General features: G+C 41.0%; 1 long non-coding RNA gene across 1 annotated transcript; it reads right to left on the bottom strand.

Moving 5' to 3' along the window:
* Positions 1–413: 413 nt before the first annotated feature.
* LOC149120025 (uncharacterized) lies at positions 414–24469 on the bottom strand. The gene is made up of 3 exons (XR_016226737.1): positions 24235–24469; positions 23617–23749; positions 414–550 (listed from the first exon to the last, which is right to left on the bottom strand). It is a non-coding gene; the product is annotated as an uncharacterized LOC149120025 (long non-coding RNA).

Raw genomic sequence — 24469 nt, 5'->3', positions numbered from 1 at the left:
CCTGGCTCCTGCCTTCCAGTCAGCACAGCTCCAGCCATGGAGGCCAACTGTGGAGTGAACCAGTGAATGGAAGACCACTCTCTCTGCCTGTCCTTCTCTCTCTGTGTAATTCTGACTTTCAAATAATATAAATAAATCTTTAAAAAATTCTTTTGGCAAATAGATGAAGCTACTTGTTATACATTTCAAATAAATAGCAAACATACTAGAAAAATATATTGAATAAAATTTAAGCAACTCATAGCTATACACAGAAATTTCTCACCATAACAACATAGCAACCACTAAATTTCCAAATTCAATTTTCCACAACTTAGAATCTTTAACTCCAGAAGGAGTACAAAATTGACAGAACAGTGGCCTATGTATCAGGATACCTAATGCTAATATAGAATTATCCCTGCTACAACTTACCCATGTGGCCTTGAAGAATTCACTTTACTTCTCTGGGCTTGGCATTTAGCATCCTCATGTGATAAAGGAGGCTTGGATAAGATCAGTTGTACTCTATCTTGAGACTTCAATGATCTCTCAGTTTCCAAACAGGCACCTTAAGGGAAAGTAAACCTTTAGATCAAAGCTTACATTTTTAAATATAAATATATTTTAAACTGTTTCTACAACTAGTACAAAACAACACATTCAAATGTGTACCCTGCCACTTTTCAATATTTGGGAATAATTAATGCATCATTTTAGAGCATTGTCTTGAGGCCAGTGCTGTGGTGTAGCTAGTAAAGCCACTGCATGCAGTGTGGGCATCCCATATGGAGGCCGGTTCAAGTCCAGGCTGCTCCACTTTCCATTCAGCTGTCTGCTATAGCCTGGGAGAGCAGTAGGAAGTTGGCCCAAGTCCTTGGGCCCCTGAATCTGCATGGGAGACCCTGAAGAGGTCCTGGCTCCTGGTTTCAGATTGGCATATCTCTGACCTTTTAGGCCATCTGGGGAGTGAACCAGCAGATGGAGGACCTCTCTCTCTCTCTCTCTTCCTCTTGTTCAATATCTGTGTAACTCTGACTTCCAAATAAATAAATAAATAAATCTTTTAAAAAATCAAAAGAATATTGTCTGGCACACAGTGAACCACTAAGTACAAGATATTATTAGTAATATTAGATTGAAATATTGAAATAAACTAGGCAATAAGCCTTAAGATGCAAATTAATACCAAGAAATATAATCTCAAATTTCTGTGTTCAACAAGGTAGTCTCTTTTCACTACTAACTTTATACTGAATAAGATATTTTGATATTTTGTTAAGAGTAAATTTATCGGGGGCCAGCGCCGTGGCTCACTTGGTTAATTCTCCACCTGTGGTGCTGGTATCCTTTATGGGCAAAGTGTTCTAGTCCTGGTTGCTCCTCTTTCAGTCCAGCTTTCTGCTATGGCCCGGGAAGGCAGTGGAGGATGGCCCAAGTGCTTGGGCCCTGCACCCGGATGGGAGACCAGGAGAAAGCACCTGACTCCTGGCTTTGGATGGGCACAGCTCCAACTGTGGCAGCCATTTGGGGACTGAACCAATGGAAGGAAGACCTTTCTGATTTCTCACTGTATATAACTCTACCTGTCAAATAAAAAAAAATATTAGTTTTTCATAAAAACTGCAGTATTGAAAAAGTTCTAAAATCCCTCTAATTCTAAATCTCTGTGACTGCTAACTCATTAGCACATATTGCATTCCTTACATCTGGGTAATCATGACAATTCACTTTTAAATGATTAACAGATCTGCTGTTATATATAAATACATGCTTTTCCGAAAATCATACAATAAGCAGGCTACATACTTTACTTCAAGTAAAACTGCCATATCCAGTCCTACAATTGTAAATAAGACAGTTTCAATTGTTCAGCATTATCAATTATAAATTCCAATCGTGTAGCAATACTCATAAGAATTTAGGGGGCCGATGATGTGGAGTAGCAAGTAGAGCTGTGGCTTGCAGTGCTGACATTCCAATTGGGTGCCAGTTCAAGTCCTGGCTACTCAAATTACTATCCATCTTTTTAGGCAAGTAAGACTTACTATCCAGCAGTAGAGGATGGCCCAGGCCCTTGGGTTCCTGCACCTGCATAGGAGACCCAAAAGAAGCTGCTGGCTCCTGGCTTTGGATTGGCAGAGCTCCAGCCATTGTGGCCAAATGGGGAGTGAACCAGCGGTTGGAAGACTGCTCTCTCTCTCTCTCTCTCCTTCTCTGTGTAACTCTGATTTTCAAGTAAAATAAATGAATCTTTTTTTTAAAAGGATGAAATAAAAAGGAAGATGAAGATTACAAAATTGTTTAATTTTTTTAATAAATATAAATTTCCAAAGTACAGCTTTTGGATTACAGTGGCTTCCCCTCCCCCAAAACATCCCTCCCACCCATAATCCTCCTATTTCCTGCTTCCTCTCCCATCCGAGAAGATTACAAAATTGTATGAAGGACATTTGTACAGTAAACAAATATACTGATTTCCAATGCAATATTTGAATACTTGAAGCAGGAAGGCTAAGTACTTCTTTGCCAAAATAACATGTTTTCTCCAGTGTAAAACCCATTTGCCATCCCAATACACAAAGGGATTTGGGGCAAGAAGGAAAAAAGAAGTCCACACATGCAGAAATTTTAAGCAAAACGAAATAGAGAATGTATTTAGTTTCATGTAAATCACATGAGAATTAATAGTATTCTACCAATTTGCAACAAATATTTTTAACTTTAATGAATGAATGAATTTTCAGTTACATAGCAGAAAGCTTCTACCCTCTCCCATAAAACTGAAAGAGAAATTTTTTAAAAGTAAAAACTGATGAAAGAATTCTGCAATACATGTTAATGTTAAGTAGCCCAGCAGAGTTTATTTAGAAATACAAACACACACACAGAAAATAAATACATTAAAATCTTACTGAATAGTCCAGTAATAGTTCAGGATCCAATATGTGTGCAAAAGATTCTGGATTTCCCAGTCACTTTGTATAGGAAATGATGTGCTTTGCTATGTAGCATGTACCTTTAGATTCCTGAACACCTCCACTTTGCTTCTTACCCTGAGTCCCAGCAAATACAGGAACACAGCTGTTGAGTCATTCATTTTCTGGATTTGGGAATATCAAAGAATTAATGAGTATAGAAAGTTGTACAGCAAAGACCAAGAATATCCAAGGGAGGTCAGGAAAATCAATTGAACAAGTCAAAATACTATGAATGTATACTGAATGCTCTGTTTTTCATATGTCTTACTTACCTAAAAAGACATGAGGGCTATTGCTCTCTCTCTTAATACAACTAAGGAGAAGATATCACCAATGCTCAAGAAAAATGAATACACAGCAGAGCTAATACAAAATCCCAAAATTCCAAAATAGAAAAACTGGATATGCACTCCTTACACACACCCTGAAGTGGCAATGAAGTAGAACAAATCTAAAATTAGAAAAAATTCTTTTTTTAAAAGATTTATTTATTTATTTTAAAGTCAGAATTACACAGAGAGAGGCAGAGAAGAGAGAGGGGTCTTCCATCCACTGGTTCACTCCCCAGTTGGCTGCAATGGCCAGAGTTGTGCCAATCCAAAGCCAGGAGCAAGGAGCTTCTTCCAGGTCTCCCACATGGGTGCAGGGGCCCAGGACTTGGGCCATCTTCTACTGCTTTCCCAGGCTATAGCAGAGATCTGGATCCATATGAGCTGCCAGCACTGCAAGTGGTGGCTCTACCCACTATGCCACACCACTGGCCCCGAAAATTCTTGTCAAATTAAGAACATTTAACCTTTGTTTTAGAGTGCATTATTAAAATATCTAAACTGGGGGAATACATAATTTCTTTCTTTAGAAATCAGAAGAGAAAAAGAACACTTCAAGCCTACTGTGACACCACACAGAAGGAATGGAGAATCATGATCTCAATTAGCCTAGGGACAGAATAAAAGGGAGGGAAATAGGAACAACAGAATTAAGATGAATAAGCTTTGACAGCTGAGGGAATCTGAATGTAAAGAAAAGGCATGCAGTTAACTGAAACAATAGAGATAAGTCTGAGAGGAAAAAACATTGTTAAGTCATATTAATGGGGCCAGAGCTGTGACTTAGTAAAGTAAAAAAAAATCTAAAATTTGTTTTTAAATTATATAATTAAAAAAGATTTAAAAAAGATGTTCAATCTTAAGTCTCTACAGCATAAGATATACATCAATTTTCCCAGGTTCTATTTGCATTTATTAACAAAGTTTCATGGGTATAATCACTAAAGTGGCTCCAATAAGTCTTTTTATAAAAATTATTTTTTATTTTGACAGGCAGAGTGGACAGTGAGAGAGACAGAGAGAAAGGTCTTCCTTTTTCTGTTGGTTTACCCCCTAGTGACCGCTGCCACCAGTGTGCTGCGGCTGGCACATGGTGCTGATCCAAAGCCAGGAGCCAAGTGCTTCCTCCTGGTCTCCCATGCAGGTACGGGGCCCAAGCACTTTGGCCATCCTCCATTGCACACCTGGGCCATAGCAGAGAGCTGGACTGGAAGAGGAGCAACTGGGACAGAATCTGGCTCTCCCAGCAGGACTAGAACTCGGTGTGCCTGCACCGCTGGTGGAGGATTAGCCTATTGAGCCATGGCACCTGTCTCCAATAAGTCTTAACCTGGGATGCAACTAAATTTAACAAGGATACTCAATAGGAATTTTAGAAGAATTCCAAAATATGTATCAGAATAAAAATAAATACTTTACTTGGTACATCTCATTTTAACTATACTATTGTCTAAATTTCCAAATGTCAGATGTACTAAAAAAATCCCCAAAGCAGCAGAGTTGGTCCGACATGATGAGGAATAAAATAAAGAAAATGAGAATTCGCAGATCCCAGATTAAAATAACCAAGAAGGCCCAATAAAAGAAAACTCAATGTCTTCATACACTAACATTTATTACCTCAGATTTATTTAACAAAAAGGTGATTATTCCAGCTACATCCCATTAGGTAGCCCAATTTTACCTGCTAAATCCATTTAAAAAAAGCATCTCATGATATATTACTAAAATCATATTGCTATATGCCATCCACCATGTCCACTGTACCTTATACCTAATGTTAACAGATCTGATGAAAATCAGTAGATAAATGATGTGTCTTAACCAAGTGTGGGAAATGTCTTTTGTTCAACGTTTTTCCAAAAACCCCTCATTCTCAGTTTGCCTTCACATTGAAAAGACACTTCTGAGGTTTACTAATCAGTCCAGCTTCTTTGGGCCTCCCTCCAATGAAAGGGGCTAAAATCCATCAAAATAAACTCTAGGCACTGTCCTTGTGCTCCCAGTGACTTTTTCACTCTAGGGGCTCACAAACCTTCTAAATTCTTTAGATCACCTGTGATGTCCATTAGTTCTCAAAGACTATGATGCAAGTAATTTCCCCTCTTGGAACCTTGTTATTAACTGTGCTGTATGAGAAATGAAGTCTCCTACACACCTTGTGCTTACGATTCTCCAAACCATGTTGCCTGCTAGGACTTTGGCCATGAATATAGGATAGCAATACCTGAACATGATTACTGAGATCTCCTTAATAAAGGATAGACTGGGGCCAGCACTGTGGTGCAGTGGTGTAATCCTTTACCTGCAGTGCTGGCACCCCATATGAGCACCAGTTCTAGTCCCCATTTCTCCTTTTCCCATCCAGCTCTCTGCAATAGCCTGGGAAAGCAGTAGAAGCTGTTCCAAGTGCTTTGGTCCCTGCCAAAATGTGGGAGACCTGGAAGCTCCTAGCTCAGATTGGCCCAGCTGCAGACATTGCAGTCATTAGGGGAGTAAATGAGCATATGGAAGACCTTTCTCTCTGTCTCTTCCTCTCACTGTCTGTAAGTACACCTGTCAAATATGTAAATAAATTCTATATATATATTTACATTTATTTATATATATTTATGTATATAAATATATTCATATATAAAATATATTATGCTTTATCATATAATATATTATATAATAATTATAAACAGATAATATTATATAATTTATTATAACTATTATATATATTATACATATATATATATTATTGAAATGACTTCAATAGCCAGAGTGTGGCCAGGTTGAAGCCAGGAGCTCCTCCTCCAATGTGTGTGGCAGCAACCCAGGCACTTGGACCATCTTTCACTGCTTTTTCAATCCATTGGTATGGAGCTGGATCAGAAATAATTATATATTTATATATAAATAAATTCATATATAATATGTATATATAATTATATATTATATATTTATGATAATTATATGTAATTCTATATTATGTATAGAAATATATAATATATATTATAATATATAAATATATATATGATGGATCAAAATGCGGCATTCTCCATTTGGCAGAAGAGACAGGCTCCAATATCTACTGTCTATGTCAGTATGTCAGTATAATGCAGGAGGTAACCCCTCTACCAAATAAGAAAAGCTATTTCAGTTCAGCTGGACATCATTCTGCTGACTGTTGACCTTATTACTGTTAGTTTGGATGCTTTCATTGGTTGCAATCCAGAGACCCAATTTTCCCATAGATATAAACATCAGCAAACATGAAAATTTGGTAAGAAAAGCTTAAACTGAGAGTTATGATTAATAACTATTTTAACAAAATTTCTCAGAACCCATCTAATCCAAACCTTGGACAATTGGGAGCTGTTGTACTTGGCCCACCCATAATTGAAATGGATTCTAAATCCTTCAACTGCAAGGAGAGTATCATAGACATTAAAGCTCCAAACGGATCCAGTTCCCTGCTAATGTGTCTGGAAAAGCAGCACAGGGTGACTCAAATATTGGGGCTCCTGCACCCATGTGAGAGACCTGGAAGAAGCCCCTGGCTCCTGATATCAGTCTGGCCTAGCCACAGTCACTGCAGCCATTTGAGGAGTGAACAAACCAGGAGGAAGATCCATCTCTCCCACTCTCTCTTTCTAGTGCTGCCTTTCAAATTCATAAATAGACCTTTAAGAAAGTCGATCACTTCAATAAATTTGTCATTGCTCACTCATGATGACTTTTACTACCTTAAATTCTTTTTCAAAAGATTTATTTATTGGAAAGGCAGAAAGAGGAGCTGGTGGTTGTGGTGCAGTGGACAAATCCGCAATCTGTTACATTGGCATCCTGTATGTGCACCAGTTCAAGTACCAGCTATTCCATTTCTGATCCAGGTCCTTACCAATGGACTGAAAAAGCAGGGAAAGTTGGCCCAAGTGCTGGGATGCTGCCACGCACATCGGAGGAAAAGCTCCTGGCTTCAACCTGGCCACACTCTGGCTATTAAAGTCATCTCAAAAATGAATTAGGTGGTGGAAGATTTCTGTCTCTCCCTCTCTCTGTAACTCTTTCAAATAAGTAATTAAATATTTTAATATGATAAAAAAGGCAGAGAGACACAGAGACAAAGAGAGAAGGAAAGAGAAGCAGAGAGATATCCCATCTGCTGGTTCACTTTCTATATGGCTACAACTGTGCAAGACCAGGTTTCAAGTCCCCATTGAGGTTACAGTTCTCCAAATTAGATGACAAGAAGGAAAGAATTTGAGCTATTATCCATTTCTTCCCAGGGATATTAACATGAAACTGATTTGGAAGTGGAGTACCCAAAACTCAGATTAGCACTGCAATATATGATGCGGGCATCTGTTGTGATGGTTAACAAATTGGAAAACCTAGAGGAAAAATCAACAGATTCCTGGACATACACAATATACCAAAATTAAGTCATGAAGACACATAGAAAAGCTAAACAAATCAAAAACCAAGACAGAGACTGGATGAGTAATAAAGACCCTCCCAAGAAAGAAAATCCAGGATCAGACAGCCTCACTATTGAATTCTACAAGTCTTTTAAAGAACTAATGCTTCTCAAACTATTCAACACAATTGAAAGAGAGACAATCCTCTCAAACTCCTTCTATTAATCTGACAATGACTCATTCTATCATTTATTTATACATAATGTTGAGAAAATCAGAAGTATTTGTTAGGACTTCTGCTAAAATGCACTAGATTTATAATTTTTAAATACATCTTTCCTAGATGTAATGCAGTCCTTTGCTACTTTAGAGTATCAGAAATTTAAAATGTTGGACTGGTGCTGTGGTGGAGCAGGTTAACACCCTGGCCTGAAGCTCCAGCATCCCATATGGGGGCCGGTTCAATACTCAGCTGCTCCACTTCTGATCCTGCTCTCTGCTATGGCCTGGCAAAGTAGTAGAAGATGGCCCAAGTCCTTGGGCCCCTGTACCGATCTGGGAGACCTGGAACTAGCTCCTGGCTCCTGGCTTCGGATCAGCACAGCTCTGACAGTTGCAATCAATTAGGGAGTGAACATCAGATGGAAGACCTCTCTCTTTCTCTCTGGCTCTCCTCTCTGTCTGTAACTCGACTTGTAAATAAATAAATAAATAAATCTTTAAAACAATTAAGAAATTTAAAAAGGGAAAGGTTTTTAAAAAATGTATTTATTTATTGTGAGGCAGAGTGACAGATATAGAGAGGAAGAGAAAGAGAGGTCTGCTATCCACTGGTTCACCCCTAAATGGCCAGAATGGCTGGAGCTGGGCCAATCTGAAGCCAGGTGCCAGAAGCCAGGAGTCAGCAGCTTCCTCCAGGTCTCTCACATGGGTGCAGGGGCCCAAGCACTCAGGGCATATTCCACAGCTTTCCTAGGCCATTAGCAAAGAGCTGAATTGGAAATGCAGGAGCAGGGACTCAAACTGGTGCCCATGTGGGATGCTGGTGCTGCAGGTGGATGCTTAATCTACTATGCCACAGGGTGGGCCCAGGGAAAGGTTTTAGGAAGACATCTTTCATGTAGACTAGGCTGCAATATTGCAAGGTAAGGTTTAGCTTTTATTTCCACACATCAGTTTTCATCTTTTAGCAACTATAAATACTGAATATCATACATATAGACATAAATATAGGTAACTGCAGATTTTGTTGTCATTCTTTCTAATTCTCTTTTAATGTCTGCTAATAGGCCATCTTATGGATTATTATATTGATGTTACCTGTACACAACCATCAGGCATTTCCACTGTTGAATTTGTTTATGTGTACAGGTAGTTTTGTTTGTGTGTACATGAATGCACATTTGATGGAGATAGCACTGACAGTAATAATGTGAGAAATCCTAATGCTGATTTCAAACTTTCTATCCTCCGCAGAGATGGCTGTCATTGAAGTAGACCACAGGGCCCCTTTGCTGTTGTGGACTGAAATGTGCCTCCCTAAAACTCAAACACTGAAGTGCTAACCACCAACATAACTCTACCTGAAGAAAGTGCTTTTAAGCAGATCAAATGATAGATGTGTCTGTCACATCAGAGAAGGGCTTCTGGAAAAATCGAGCCTATTAGCACCTTGATCTAATATTTTCAAGCTCTACAACTCTGAGAAGTAAAATTCCCTGATTTAAATCATATTCTCTGTGGTATTTTCTTAGCGAATTAATATATCCTCATTTCTGCTAGCATTTTCTGCTGTCATCTAGAAGGTCCTCGTGATTAGCAGAGAAATATAGAAAGTAAAAACTATGATTTTAGATTACCAAGTATCTACTAACATAAAAAAGATATCCCAGAAGCAACCCACTACCATCCTCCAGGACCCAGAAAAAAAAAAAAAAACAGGAATGAGTCAAGTTGTGGGGCAGTAGAAAAAAGTGAATAATGAAAGATCACAGCAGAAGTAAATAAGGAAGGGTTTGATGCTGTGGTGTAGTAGGTTAATGCCTTGTCCTGCTGTGCATGCATCCCATATGTTGTTGCTAGAAGACCAGGTTCTCCACTTCCAATCCAGCTCCCTACTAATGCACCTGGGAAATTGGTGGAAGATGGACCATGTTCTTGGGTGCTGGCACCCACATGAGAGACTTGGAAGAAGCATCTGGCCTTTCAAATAAAGAAATCTTAAAAAAAATAGAAGCAGTGTTAGCACTGTTGGAAAAACAGACACATAGTTCAATGGAAAAAATAGGCAGCTGAAATAAACTGACTTTTCTACAGCCAACCCCTATTTAATAAAGGAAAGAAAACAAACAGGAGAAAGAAGAATCCCCTTAGCAAATGGTTTAAAGGAAAGTGATTATCCATATGTAGAAGCCTGAAAAGATACCCCAACACCTCATACACTATGTAAAAGCAACTCAAGGTTAATTAAAAGTCTAAATATAAAACCAAAACCTTGAGAGCTTGTTTTGAGGTTCTAGCAGGGGAGTGCAGCTACTCGTATACCCTTGACCGAAGACCGGTCCTCCTCTAGCGGGGAAGGTCGTCCTCTTCGACCCAGCACGCAGCTTCGGGAGGGACGCACATGGAGTGGTGAGGGAGGAAGGGGACACCCGCCTAGCCAGCCAGATCAGCCGAAGCAACCCTGGCGATCAATGGGGTGACAGATGTCGCAGCCAGATCGCCCTCACATCCTGAGTTCACGCCGGAGCTGAGGAAAGGAAGCAATGCCGTCGGATCTGGCTGCTCTGCGGGAGTCTGAGGAACAACTCACACCAGGTGGCCGCCGTTCTGTCGTCATGGGTAAAGGAGACCCCAACAAGCCGAGGGGCAAAATGTCCTCCTATGCCTTCTTCGTGCAGACGTGCCGGGAAGAGCACAAGAAGAAACACCCTGACTCTTCGGTCAATTTCGCAGAATTCTCTAAGAAATGCTCGGAGAGATGGAAGACCATGTCTGCAAAGGAAAAGTCCAAGTTTGAAGATATGGCAAAAAGTGATAAAGCTCGTTATGACAGGGAGATGAAAAATTACGTTCCTCCCAAGGGTGATAAGAAGGGAAAGAAAAAGGATCCCAATGCTCCTAAAAGACCACCATCTGCCTTCTTTCTCTTTTGCTCTGAACATCGCCCAAAGATCAAAAGTGAACACCCTGGCCTGTCCATTGGGGACACTGCAAAAAAATTGGGTGAGATGTGGTCTGAACACTCAGCCAAAGATAAACAACCATATGAACAGAAAGCAGCTAAGCTAAAGGAGAAATATGAAAAGGATATTGCTGCATACCGTGCCAAGGGCAAAAGTGAAGCGGGAAAGAAGGGCCCTGGTAGGCCCACAGGCTCAAAGAAGAAGAATGAACCTGAAGATGTGGAGGAAGAAGAGGAAGAAGAAGAAGAAGAAGATGATGAGGAAGAGGATGAAGATGAAGAATAAATGGCTATCCTGTAATGATGAGTGTGGAGTGTGCGTGTGTGCTCAGGCAGTTGTTTTGCTAAGAATGTGAATTCAAGTGCAGCTCAATATTAGCTTCAGTATAAAAAAACTGTACAGATTTTTGTATAGCTGATAAGATTCTTTGTAGAGAAAATACTTTTTTAAAAAAATGCAGGTTGTAGCTTTTTGAGGGGCTACTACATACAGTTAGATTTTAAAGCTTCTGATGTTGAATGTTCCTAAATATTTAATGGTTTCTTTAATTTCTTGACTTGTGTATGGTAGCACAGCAAAGTTGTAGGAATTAGTATCATTTGTAAATTTGGATTTTTTGTTAGGATGTTGCATTCTGTGTTGTTTTTTTAAAAAAATTTTGTAATAAAATTATGTATGTTAAAAAAAAACCAAAACCTAAGTAAACATATGAGAAACTGTAAAACATTAGCAGAGACAACAGTTTGCGTAAGATTCCAAAAGCACAAGTAACAAAAATAAAATATACAAATTTGAGCATATCAAATTAAGATACATCTTCACAACAAAGTAATCAACAGAGTGAAGATACAATGGACGGAATGGCAGGAAACATTGAAAACTCTGACTATGACAAAAGATTGATAGCCAGAACATACATATATAGAACTGGAAAAACTCCAAACAAGAAGCAAAATGTACACGTAAGAAATGGGCAATGATCAGAATAGATGTTTCTCAGAAGAAGAAATCTCAATTGTCAAGACATAGATGAACATGCCCAATATCACTAGCCATTAGGGAAATGTAAATCAAAACCAATAGCAGACTCCATCTGTGGGAGAAGACAATGCTTGGGTTTTCATTTGTGCAACAAGTGGGTTTAGAGGACCCTGTTCACCATTAGAGGGCAGAGTCTACATGGAAGTAAGGAAACCTTAATATTTCCTAATGGGCTTCTTGAATTCTTGACTAGTGCCTATTACCTTTGCCACAACCTTTCCAGTCTCACTACTTTCCTTCTTCTTCCTCTTCTCTATAGCTTGCAAAAACAGTATATCTTCTATATACGGAGGATACTTTTGTTTTGTTTTATTCCTTCTGTCTCATGATGTTCCTCTAAGAAATCACAACCCTCCAAATATTCATTCATTTATGCAGTCTGCAGTTTTCATGGGCTACTACATGGCAAAGTACTAGGTTAAAGGAAAGGTATAGGTCAGGAACTGAGCAAAGTTCACAATTATGTAGTATTATCTGGGGAAATGAACCTGATGGAAGACATCTCTCTCTCTCTCTCTCTCTCTCTCTCTCTCTCTGTCTCTCCTTCTCTCTCTGTGTAGCTCTGATTTTCAAATAAATAAATAAATTTTTAAAAACTAACTAAATAAATATACTAATAACCTGGTGGCAACACCTTTCTATCAGAACATGTGAAGCACTCAAACACAGTTTGTCCCAGAAAGTCAGCCATAGTTTTCAAGGGCACATCTTCTACTCCATTTGTGGACATCTCTGTGTGGAGTAAGGGGCACTTATTTCTTCCCCTCTTCTTTCTTACCACTCTCACAGTTATAACTTCTATCGATGCTTCCACAGAGCAGTCTTTATGAAATTGTAGAACTAATATCCTCCCATTTCAAAAATGTCATGGGTTTAACCACAGAACCCAAAATAAGACAAATAACTGGCCTTCTTAATTACACAGTGTGGAAAGTAAGATTCTCAGTGGATCACTGGGTAACTGTAAAGTACTGGGCAGAGAAAAAGATGTTACTTATCTGTATTTATGATGTTGTAATTCTCCACTTTATGCAAACTCAGATTAAAAGGGCTCCAGTTAGTGGGCAACACTGTTGCATAGTGGGTAAAGCTACTGCCTGCAGTGTCAGCATCCTATATGGGTGCCGGTTGGGATCCTGGCTGCTGCACTTCCCATCCAGCTCTCTGCTGTGGCCTGGGAAAACAGTAGAAGATGGCCCAAATCCCTCATCTCCTGCACCCACCTATGAGACCTGGACAAAGCTCCTGTCTTCTGGTTTTGGATCCAAACAGCTCCAGCCATTGATTTCTGTTTCTACCACTCTGTAACTCTGCCTTTCAAATAAATAAATAATTATTTAAAAAAACAGCTTCATCCCAGAAGAAGCTCCTGGCTTCAGACTGGCACAGCTCCAGCTGTTGCTGCCAATTGGGGAGTGAACCATCGGACAGAAGACGTCTCTCTTTCTTTCTCTCTCTCTCCTCTCTCTGTGTAACTCTTTCAAATGAATAAATAAATCTTTTAAAAAGTAGCTCCAGTTATTGAAAACACAGTAGACTTGCATTAATTTTAGTTCCCTTCTTATTTTGCAAAGGGATCAGTGGCAGGTCAAAACAGTTGATAGCCTTGCTAACAGGAGAAGAAATAGCTGAAGACAGAAAATGAAAAGCAGCCAAATACATCATCAAAGAAAGAGAAGTGGACCCCATCCAACACAAACCTTTAAAAGTGGATGCTCACAATTAACGAGTGAAACAGCTGCCCACTGAAATCTTATCTAGGGAGGGAAGATGTCCTATGTTCTGCTTCTGTAAACTCCAGTCATAAATCTATCCTAATAAATCTGTCCCCGGCATCTCTTTTACAAACATACTGGACCCACTGACCATTGGAAATGTGGACCTAAGTCATGAAGGCTGCCATTTAAACCCACCAATGCTGTAACAGCTAAGAAACTTGAATTTGATGCACAATTCTCAGGAAATCATTCCAGCTGAGCCTAGGGCCATTAATAGAAACTCCTTGGATCCTCCACTGTCTCTGTGCCTGTTTGAAAGAAGGGAGTTTTCCCACCCCAGGTTTCTGGAACAGCTTCAAATTCCACATTGGAAAAATCTGATAATTAATATGAGAGGGATCAATGCACACTTCACACTGCTCCCCACCAGGAAGATGAGGTGCAGGATGAGAGCAGTGGGGCAGATCCTAGTCAGATCCTCCTGCCCACCCCTCTGCTGCCCCAGGCTCCCTGCTGAAGGCCACCCAGCCCCACCCTGCAGGAACCAGCCCAGGAAACATCAAGAGGCCTGGCCAGACTGCATTCTGAGACCACCCACAGTGGGAACCCAGCTTATTTAACTGTGGAGAGCTGGAGTCTTTCTGCCTTCCTTCCCTGCATGTGCATGTTCCCAGAATGCTGCCCCCTCTCTCCTGTAACCACTAAATAAAGCACATTAGGGACAGTTTGGGTGAGGTCCTGCAGGAGAGATTCCAGGCACTGGGAGCCTGGGAAGTGGAGGTGGGAGACAGAACAGCCCGGGTCCCAGTCCTGACCTCGGGGGAAGCTGCCATGATCTATGGCTCCCTGGCACCCACCCTTCTCCCACACGTGTCCCCGCCCCTTCCTGCATGCCAAACCTGCAGCAGAAAGTCCCTGGAGCAGGTACCCTTTCTTCTGGACACACAGGGAGTGATTCGGGGAGTGGCGGGAAGAGACTCCCTGGTAAGTGGGACCCACAGGTGGAGGATGAAGAGGGAAGATGCAGCAGGAGGCAGGCTTGGGGTGAGCACTTGGAAACTCCCTGGGATCGCACGTGCAGAGCAGGAGATGCAGTAAATGACAGAGAAGGAGAAGCACAGCCCCCAGGGCTGACCCTGATCAGGGAATGAACTCCCTCTGTTCAGGCCCCAGGGAATGGCAGCAGCATGCGCATGTGCACAGGCATTCAGAAGGCATAATACATCCCAGCTCCTGGGAACTCGGAAATGGAGTACAGGCCGCAGCATCCCTAGAGACACCAGCTGACCCTCCCAAAGGCTGTAGTCAGGGGTGGGTGCCCACAACCAGAGGGCCTTTGCTTTTATTCAGTCCCTCCTTCCTTTCCTTCCCCCCACCAAAATCTCAGGGATCAGTTGCTTTCTTCCTTTCCTGAATCAAATCTGAAAGAATGACACTCACTGCTGCTAACTGACCCCAAATCCTGGCTCCCTCATAACCTCTGTCTCTTCCAGAAAAATCTTATTTACTACTTTGGCCCTAGAAATCATAAATGACTATGATAGAATTTAGCTTTTAACAGAGGTGTAGAAGGCATGGTTTAATATCCAGTTTTGAGAATACAATTTTCATTTGTGTTTTATTGATGTTTATAGTTCTTTTAAGATTTATTGATTTATTTGGAAGTCAGAGTTACAGAGAAGGAGAGGCAGAGACAGAGAGAGAGAGAGAGGTTTACCATCTGCTGGTTCACTCCCCAATTGGCAGCAGCAGCACAGCACCGACCCCTTATAGTTCTTTTCAAATCATTTTAAACTGTCTTTTTATTCATCTAGTACAGAGACAGAAGAATGGACACAGAGCTAACATAGCTGTGTATTCAAAGAGACAGGTTAAGGGTTTAAATGCCTTATATCATAGCATTTATACCTTAGATTAATTCTGGGGACAGTATTATCTGGAGTTTACAAAATAGAAACTGAATGGAAAGAGCTTAGAAAAGCATGGTGTTTTTTAATATCATAAAAAAGTCTAAATTAAAGGCCAATCAAGGGGCCAGCACTGTGGCATAGCATGTAAAGCATTGACTTTCCATATGGGTGGAGGTTGAACCCGGCTACTCTTCATTTGATCCAACTCTCTGCTATGGCCAGGGAAAGCGGTGGAAGATGGCCCAAGTCCTTGGGCAGCTGCATCTGTGTGGGAGACCCAGAAGAAGCTCCTGGCTGCTGGCATTGGAGCTGTACAGCTCCAGCCATTGTGACCAATTGGTGAGTGAACCAAAAGATGGAAGATGCTTCTCTCTCTCTCTCTCTCTCTCCCCTTCCTCTCTGTGTAACTGTGACTTTCAAATAAATAAATAACTGTTTTTTAGAATGTCAATCAATATATAATACTAGCTTAAAGATATTTCTTTTGTCTTGTGTCTCAGTTTTTAAAATCTGATTTATCAAATGGAAAAATGTGAGAGATGAAGAGTACCTACAAAAATAATTTACTGTAATTATTTACTGTAATAATTTACTGTAATGATGTACTGTAATTTACTGTAATAATTTACTGTAAACAACCACATAGGATTATAACTTGTCTAGAAAACAAAGGAGATTCAAAGTTGCTATTTTTCATGGTTATTTGTTCTTATTTTTAATATCAAGATAGTATATAAATATTATGCACTCCTAGGTATTTGTGTGTTGTTTGATATGTTTTATTTTTTAATCAGAAATTCAAAGAGATAACTGGGTAACATGGAGTTCTGTGTTTCTGATTACTTCTCTCAATTAGAGATCATGGGATTAGAGTTAGTGCTAGATTAAGAATGCTTCAATCTTTATCCACTGACTTCACACCAGCATTTACTATGTTAAACAATATTCTTTGGGTAGATGGCTCTTTCTTGTCAGACTGTAAACTTCATGGGGTCTAGAAACATATTTGCTTTGACACTAAAACTCAGCACCTTGACAGTCAGTCTTTTAGTTGAATAAATACATGATATACAAAATAAATATTTCTGCCCCTCAAGAACTGCCTAAGAGAGAAGAAAATAGAAATCAATTTGATGACTCTCAGTATTAGGTGAATATATAATTTGTCATTCTGACATAAGCCTTGTCATAAAAAGGGCATATGAATAACCACACAGAGTTGAAGTGTATGAACACCTAGGGCCAAGTGGATTAAAAGTTCAGCCTAGCTATGTAAGGCATTCCATGTCAACAGGAGAGGAAGGAGGAAGAGGGGAGGGAGTGTAGGTGGGAAGGTGGTTACGGTGGGAAGAATCACCATGCTCATTACTTAGCAGCAAAGAGAGAATCTGTGATCATTTGTTGCTTAAGAAAGGGTGATAGGCATTATTTAATTATAATGCAGGCATCAGTGTTCTTCTGTCTCTGAAATAGGAAGTCTATAACTCAGAATTCCTTGCTGTTTCATCAAAAACAATTCAAAACAAAAACCTAATTAAGCATAAGTGGAAGTTGTGCGTTAGAAGTCTATTCTAATTTCTAGGAGGTTCAGGGGTTGGAAAATTCATCTAAAATCTTGCTGAAAAATGTCCCACACATTTTCCATGAACACTAACCTTAAGCATAAGCTTTTTTTAAAAAAAAAGATTTATTTATTTGAAAGTCAGAATTACAGAGAGAGGAGAGGCAGAGAGAGAGAGAGAGAGAATCGTCCATCTGCTGGTTTACTCCCCAATTGGATGCAATGGCCAGAGCTGAGCTGATCCAAAGCCAGGAGCTAGGAGCTTCTTCCAGGTCTCCCATGTGGGTTCAGGGGTCCAAGGACATGGGGCATTTTCTACTGCTTTCTCAGGCCACAGCACACCTGGATTGGAAGTGGAGCAGGCTGGACTCCAACCGGCGACCATATGGGATGCTGGCACTGCAGGAGGCAGCCTTACCTGCTATACCACAGCACCAGCCCCCATAAGCCCTATCTTCTGCAGAACCAGCACCCCAGACACCAGCCACCACATGGCATCCCATGGCACATTCAACCCTGGCAATGTTCTGCATCTCTTGCTCCTCTCCACTTTCACTGGAAGAATCTGCAACTCCTTGTTTTCATGCAAGTAATTCTGATTCAGATGATGCCCCTGACACAATTGGCTGGCAAGTGCCATGGCATGTGTCCACGGCCTAGCTAAATGCAAAGCTGGAATATTTCACTGCCATGGTGAGACACGGACTCCATCTAATGAAGTAGGGGATTTTTCAGGGAGTCTAGAGAATCAAATATGACAAAATGACAAATCTTAACCAAAGAGTGCCGTGGTACAGATGAAGAGAACCCAAAATGTATTTTTCTATCTTTTCTTTTCTGAGTTAAGTGCCTAAAAACAAAGCCAATGAGGGTTAAACAGACCCATTCTGAAAATTCCTTAACATCTTCATTTCCATCCAAATTAATATATTACTTGAAGGAAATAAATTTTACATAAATGAAAATGCAGCACCACAGACAATTGTACAGAACATAGCCCTTCAGTTAGCTTCAAACCATCTGGGTCCATTAATGTGTTCTTCCAGAACCCAAGCTGCAGTACAATAGAACCACAGCCTCTGACATTCCTCCTCCACCCTGATGGATCTTGGGTTTTCCTCCCACCTCCCCTCTCCTGTGAATACATCAGTAGCAGGATAAATGGAATCCAAAGATACGATGATATTATTTAACATGGAATAAACATAGTGTTTTAGTCAGTACAATCCTCAATACTACAATAATAATTCCGAGTTCACTGACTATGAAAGTAAGTATATGAAATCTATTCCTAAGTAATCACACCATCGAGAGCTGAATGTAGACTTTCAGAGGGAAAGAAACAGAGAATTGTGTAGAGATGTGTATCTCTATAATAGAGATTTACCACTGTACTTTATAGACAGTACACCATGTTTGTATTTTCTTGTTTTTTTTTTTTTCAGTCTGGAATAGTTTATTACATCCAGCTTGTCACTTTGGAAATTTTATAATTAGACACTAATATACAACAAATTTTGAATCCTTACAGACAATATACAGCACCCTAGGCCCTCCCAAGGGCAGAAAACAGACCAAGAGCTCATAGACTAGCTGCAACTGCAAGAAGCAGATGAAGATATCATCAGAAAGATACATATTCCTGCAGTGTGGCTGCTGAGCAGTTCTGCCCTTATGGATCTCATCTCTGTTTCAGATCATTAAAGAAAGTTACATGCTTTCTGACATTTCTAAAGATTTCACTAATGAGAATCTAAGATATCTTCACTACGTTAAGAGCCTCAGAACAGCCCAAAGACTTGGGCCATCTTCTACAGCTTTCCCAGGCCATAGCAGAGAGCTGGATCAGAAGAGGAGCAGCTAGGACTAGAACCGGAGCCCATATGGGATGCTGGCACTTCAGGCCAGTGCTTTAACCTGCTGTGCCACAGCACTGGCCACAACGTAGTATTTCTAATAGAAGAGATGGTTAAGTCATTAACTCCTCTAAAATACAAGTTAAGTATTAGTTTTGAAACTCTGATTCATTCATGAGAAAAACAAAAGGTTAATTTTCACTCTTTGCTTCTGGGTATGTAAATTTTCTTCTAAGAAATTAATCATGACTTTTACATCTCAGACCCTATTATGAGTAAGTAGAGAATATTGTGGGGTCATACACTCATTCTATCAAAGGAACATTTCTCCAATTAAAGAAAACATTATGGGCATCCCATATGGGCACTGGTTTGAGTCCTTGCTGCTCCACTTCTGATCTAGCTCCTGGCTATGTCCTGGGAAAGCAGTAGAAAATGTCCCAAGTGCTTGGGCCCATGCACATGCATGGGAGAACTTGAAGCTCTTAGCTCCTGGCTTCAGATCAGCGCAGCTCCAGCCATTGCAACCAGCTAGGGAGTAAACCATCAGATGGAAGACCTCTCTCTCTCTCTCTCTCTCTCTCTCTCTGTGTGTGTGGGTGTTTGTAACTCTTTCAAATAAATAAACAAATCTTTAAAAAAAAAAAAAGCCAGGGGTCAGGGAAATTTCATCCAGGTCCCTCGCTTGGGTGCAGGACCCAAGGATTTGTACCATATTCTGCTGCTTTCCCAGGTATGTTAGCAGGGAGCTGGATCAGAAGTAGAACATGCAATTGGTGCCCATTGAGGATGCTAGTGCTGCAGGTGTTGCTATAACCCATTTTGCCACAGTGCTGGCCCCGTAACAATTTTTAATTCCTAGGAATTAACAGGGAAGAAAGAAGTATGGCAGGATACCTTTTTTAAAAAAAATATTTTATTCATTTGAAAAAGTTATATGGAGAGGTAGAGAGTGAGCTGATCAGAAGCCAGGAGCCAGGAGCTTTTTCTGGGTCTCCACATGAGCAAAAGGGCCCAACGACTTGGGCCATCCTCTACTGTTTTCCCAGGTGCATTAGCAGGAGGCTGGACTGGAAGTGGAGCAGCTGGGACTCTACCAGCACTCATATGGGATGCCTGTATTTCAGGCCAGGGCTTTAACCTGATGTGCCACAGTGCTGGCTCCAACAGGTGACCTTTTACGCTCAATAATCTCTTCTTGGTATTGGCAGCAGTTTGTAATTTTTTGTTTATTTGCCTTCTTCTTAATCTATATTTTTAAAAAAATTAGAAAAAGTTCCAGCACCCTGAGAACCTCCATCACAAGGGCATACAATCAGATGTTTGTCCAGAAAAGGGTGGTGTAGATGCAATGTGGAAAATGCAAGGTGAGTTGATTCATCTTTCTCAGGCTGTGGTTTCCATGGGCAACTTTTACAACCAACTGCCTTATTTGTTCCTCTTCCACAGAGTGGAAAACATGTTAAGTCATCCTATTTAGCCAAAAGCCAGTGGCAGCACTTCAATATGTCATCAATCCAGGGCCAGCATTGTGGCACAAAGGAGTAAGTTGCCAACTGCAACAGCAGCATGCCTTATGGCACTGCTTTGAGACTCACCTCCTTCACTTCTCGTCCAGCTCTTTGCTTGGGAAAGCAGCAAAGATTGCCCAAGAGTTTGGGTTCCTGCACCCCCATGGGGGACTGGGGCAGACTTCCAGGGTCCTGGCTTCGGCCTGGCTCACCCCAGCTATTGTGGCCATCTGGAAGTGAGCCAGCAGATGAAAGATAGATCTCTCTCTCTCTCTCTCTCCTTCCTTTTACCTAAACATACATTACATACATAAATGAAGATGCATCAATGTAGCAACTTTTTGTGGAAAAGTTTCTGATTATTGCAGGTACTGTCTCAATGCATAAAAATATCAGACACAAAAATTATAAACTGATTTATATTTATATTTCTCAACCACATACTTTTCAGAAAAAATTGTCTGCCACTCAGCATCAGGTATCAGTCTGAAAGCATTCATTAAAAAATCAAGTAATTTTATTAAGTAGAACAGATAATATGACTGGTTTAGATCTGTAATTGATGCACAGTTATTCTTAAGTGTTGAAAATTAACTGAAATGTGATCCCTGTTGAACATGGTGGTGGGAATGGGAGAGGGAAGAGATGTATAATTTGGGACATGCTCAGGCTGACTTGCCCCAAGTGGTGGAGTTGGAAGCATACCAGGGGATTCCAATTCAATCCCATCGAGGTGGCATGTACCAATGCCATCTCACTGTTCCAGGTGATCAGTTTCAGTTCACAGTTGGTCATGGTGAAGGGACTGGGAGTCAAAGGGAGCACATAGACAAGTCTAGTACCTGCTAACGCTAACTGATGGAGTAAATAAAGGGGAGAGTGATCCAACATGGGAAGTGAGATACTCAGCAGACTCATAGAATGGCAGATGTCCTAAATAGCACTCTGGCCTCAGAATCAGCCCTAAAGGCATTCGGAGCTGGCTGAAAAGCTCATGAGAGTATTTCAGGCATGGAAAGCCAAGACACTCTGGCAAAAGATCTCTGCGAGTGAGATCCCAGTGGAAAGAACAGGCCATCAAAGAAGGAGGTACCTTTCTCTGAAGGGAGGAGAGAACCTCCACTTTGACTATGAGCTTGTCTAAACAAGATAAGAATCAGAGAACTCAGAGGGCTTCCATAGCCTTGGAAACTCATGACTGGAGCATAGGGAGATTACTGATGCCATAGACAGGAGTGTCAATTGGTAAAGTCAACAACAGGAGTCACTGTGCACTTACTCCTCATGTAGGATCTCTATCCTTAATGTGCTGTACATTGAGATTTAATGCTATAACGAGTACTCAAACAATATATTTCACTTTGTGTTTCTATGGGGGTGCAAACTGTTGAAAGCTTTACTTAATGCATACTAAACTGATCCTCTGTAAAAAAAAAAAAAAAAAAAGAAATTATCAATTCCCAACTTGACTCTCACTGGGATTAAACATGACAATAGGTCTGCTCTGATTTCATCATCATTTAAAAAAATCATCTATTATTTTTCACTTTATGTTTCTGTGTGGGAGCAAACTGTTGAAATCCATACTTAATGTATACTAAGCTGATCTTCTGTATATTAAGATAATCGAAAATGAATCTTGATGTGAATGGAAGGGGAGAGGGAGTGGGAAAGGGGAGGGTTGTGGGTGGGAGGGATGGTACGGGGGGAAAGCCATTGTAATCCATAAGTCGTACTTTGGAAATTTATATGCATTAAATAAAAGTTTAAAAAAAAATAAAAATAAAAATAAAAAAAAAATCAAGTAATTTAACTAAACACAAAAACCTCTAGTATAGGCTGCATATAAACCAGTGGCTTCCATGGGTATACACAGATTGATTTTTGTTAATTTACAGGGATCACTGCACTTCCCTGGCACGGAGCTGTCTGAAGAGTTTAAACACTGATGGGTGTGGCATTATTTCTGATATTTGCTTATTATCCAGAGTGCATTTATTCAATATCTATCATGAACTCCACACTCTATATATAAATCTATTTCAAATATGTTGATATTTAATGGTACTTACACACTTAAAAACTGAGCTAATCCTCCTAACTTCTCTCTGGAATAGCTATGCCTTTGACATTGCCTTTTTTCACACATATGGAAATGCATAATATGCTTCTGTATGGTACTTCAGAATTTATAAAAGGCTTTTCAGGTAAAATTTACATAACATCATGTGAAAGTGGCCAAAGGACACAGTCTTCTCATTACAGAGGGGAGAGGTATGAAGTCACTCTCTGAACAGTTACTCAGATTCTGTCAATCAGATTCAGAACCTTATTATGTATCAGATACACATCTAGATTTTTTCCCTACTGTCTCTTTGTCAGAATTCCCAGCTTATGAGTGAACTTCAGTCTGAATGAATGCTAATATTCAAGGTTCTAAGTGAAAAAATTACTGAGGTTTGTATTGGTGAGGAAAGCATGTATCTAAATGTTACTTGTATTTAATAATAAGTATTGAATCATGAAACTGAATATAAGATTATGCAAATTTTTAAGATGAAGAGCATATATTTAAAACCACATTCTTACATTTTGCAAATGTGTTGAAACAGCTTACTGGAGCATGTGTTTGGCATAGTGGTAAAGCCTTCCACATCGCAGTCAGAATGCTCAGGGCTCAAGCCCTAGCCCTGCTTCTGCTTCTGGCTTCCTGCTAACAGAACCCTGGGAGGCAGCAGCTGATGGCTCAAGTACTTGAGTCCCTGCCACCTGTGTGGGAGACCCACACTGAGTTCCTGGCTTCAGCCTGACCCAGCTCTGGTTGGTGCAGACATTTGAGGAATGAGCAATAAATGGAAGGGCTCTCTCTGCCTTGCAAATAAACAAAAATAAATATACAGACATTTACTTAAGGTGTCTTGCTCACTTTTAAATGATTTCCCTTTTCACAGTAAAATGCCTAACTGTCCTCTTTAGTTACAATGCATGTTTTGCTCTCCATGTCCACTCCTGAGCTCCAAGTACTGGCAGCTCACCCTAGCATGCTGACTGGTTCCAATGTTCAAGTACTCATCTCCCATTCTCTTTTGGTGGGTCTACCGGAAAGAAAGGAGAGTATCTACAGTAGTTAATATCTTACTGTTGCTCTTGCTGTCCACCTGCGGGCCTGAAGGATGATCAGCTGAATACACACTGTGATGTTCTGGACGTAGTTTCCAAACTTCAGTCACTTTGCAGTGGAGGGACTCTGTCCTCGTCAATCACCTGAAAGCCTGCAGGAGTAGGGAGAAGCTGTGTTTGAAGAATTCACAAATACAGTGCATTGAAGCCAACCACTACCATCCCCACCACACCCCTACTTCAGGGTTCTGGCAAATCCCAAACCAGGAGTTTGGGACCAGCAGTGGTTCAGGAGGTGACCTCAACTCCTTACTCTGAACAGCTCCAAAGTGCCTGGTGCACCCAGCGGGAGCTCAGCGCCTCGACCTCCCGCCCTCCTGCCCTTGCCACCAGGACGCCCAGCTCCCAGAGCCTCCAGGAGGCCTGCAGCAGACCCGCAGGTCCAGGCACACTGGGTTGTGCATCCAGAGCAAACCCAAAATACAGGCCCAGCTCAAGTGTCACCTCCCCACAAAGTCTCTGTATCCTACTCACTCCCGGAAGGCTGCGGGCCAGCACTCAGAACTGGGAGTCGCGGCATTTGGGGTTCACCCATGCTCCCATGAAGGAAGATGCCCCCGTGGGAACCCCGCTCCACCTGTGGGCAGGGCTGGGGAAGGAGGGCCGAGTAAGCCTCCACCCTAGGACTGCAGCCTGGGAAAGTCCAGGGCCCCAGCGCCCTTGCCGGGCATGGGGTCTCACTAAGTGTGCTCTGAGCCAGGGCCTCAGCCATCAGCAGCTCTCTTGCTTCCAGAATCTGCTGCAGGACAGCTCAGGCTCCACCCAGCGGGGAACCTCGGGCCAATCCTTCCTGCCCTGGGGCAGGACCAGTG

Source organism: Oryctolagus cuniculus, chromosome 20, assembly GCF_051225735.1.
Source record: "Oryctolagus cuniculus isolate XC-2025 breed Fujian yellow rabbit chromosome 20, ASM5122573v1, whole genome shotgun sequence".
NCBI classification, from domain to species: Eukaryota; Metazoa; Chordata; class Mammalia; order Lagomorpha; family Leporidae; genus Oryctolagus; species Oryctolagus cuniculus.
The sequence above is the reverse complement of the archived record's forward strand: the minus strand, read 5'-3'. Positions and strand labels throughout refer to the sequence as shown.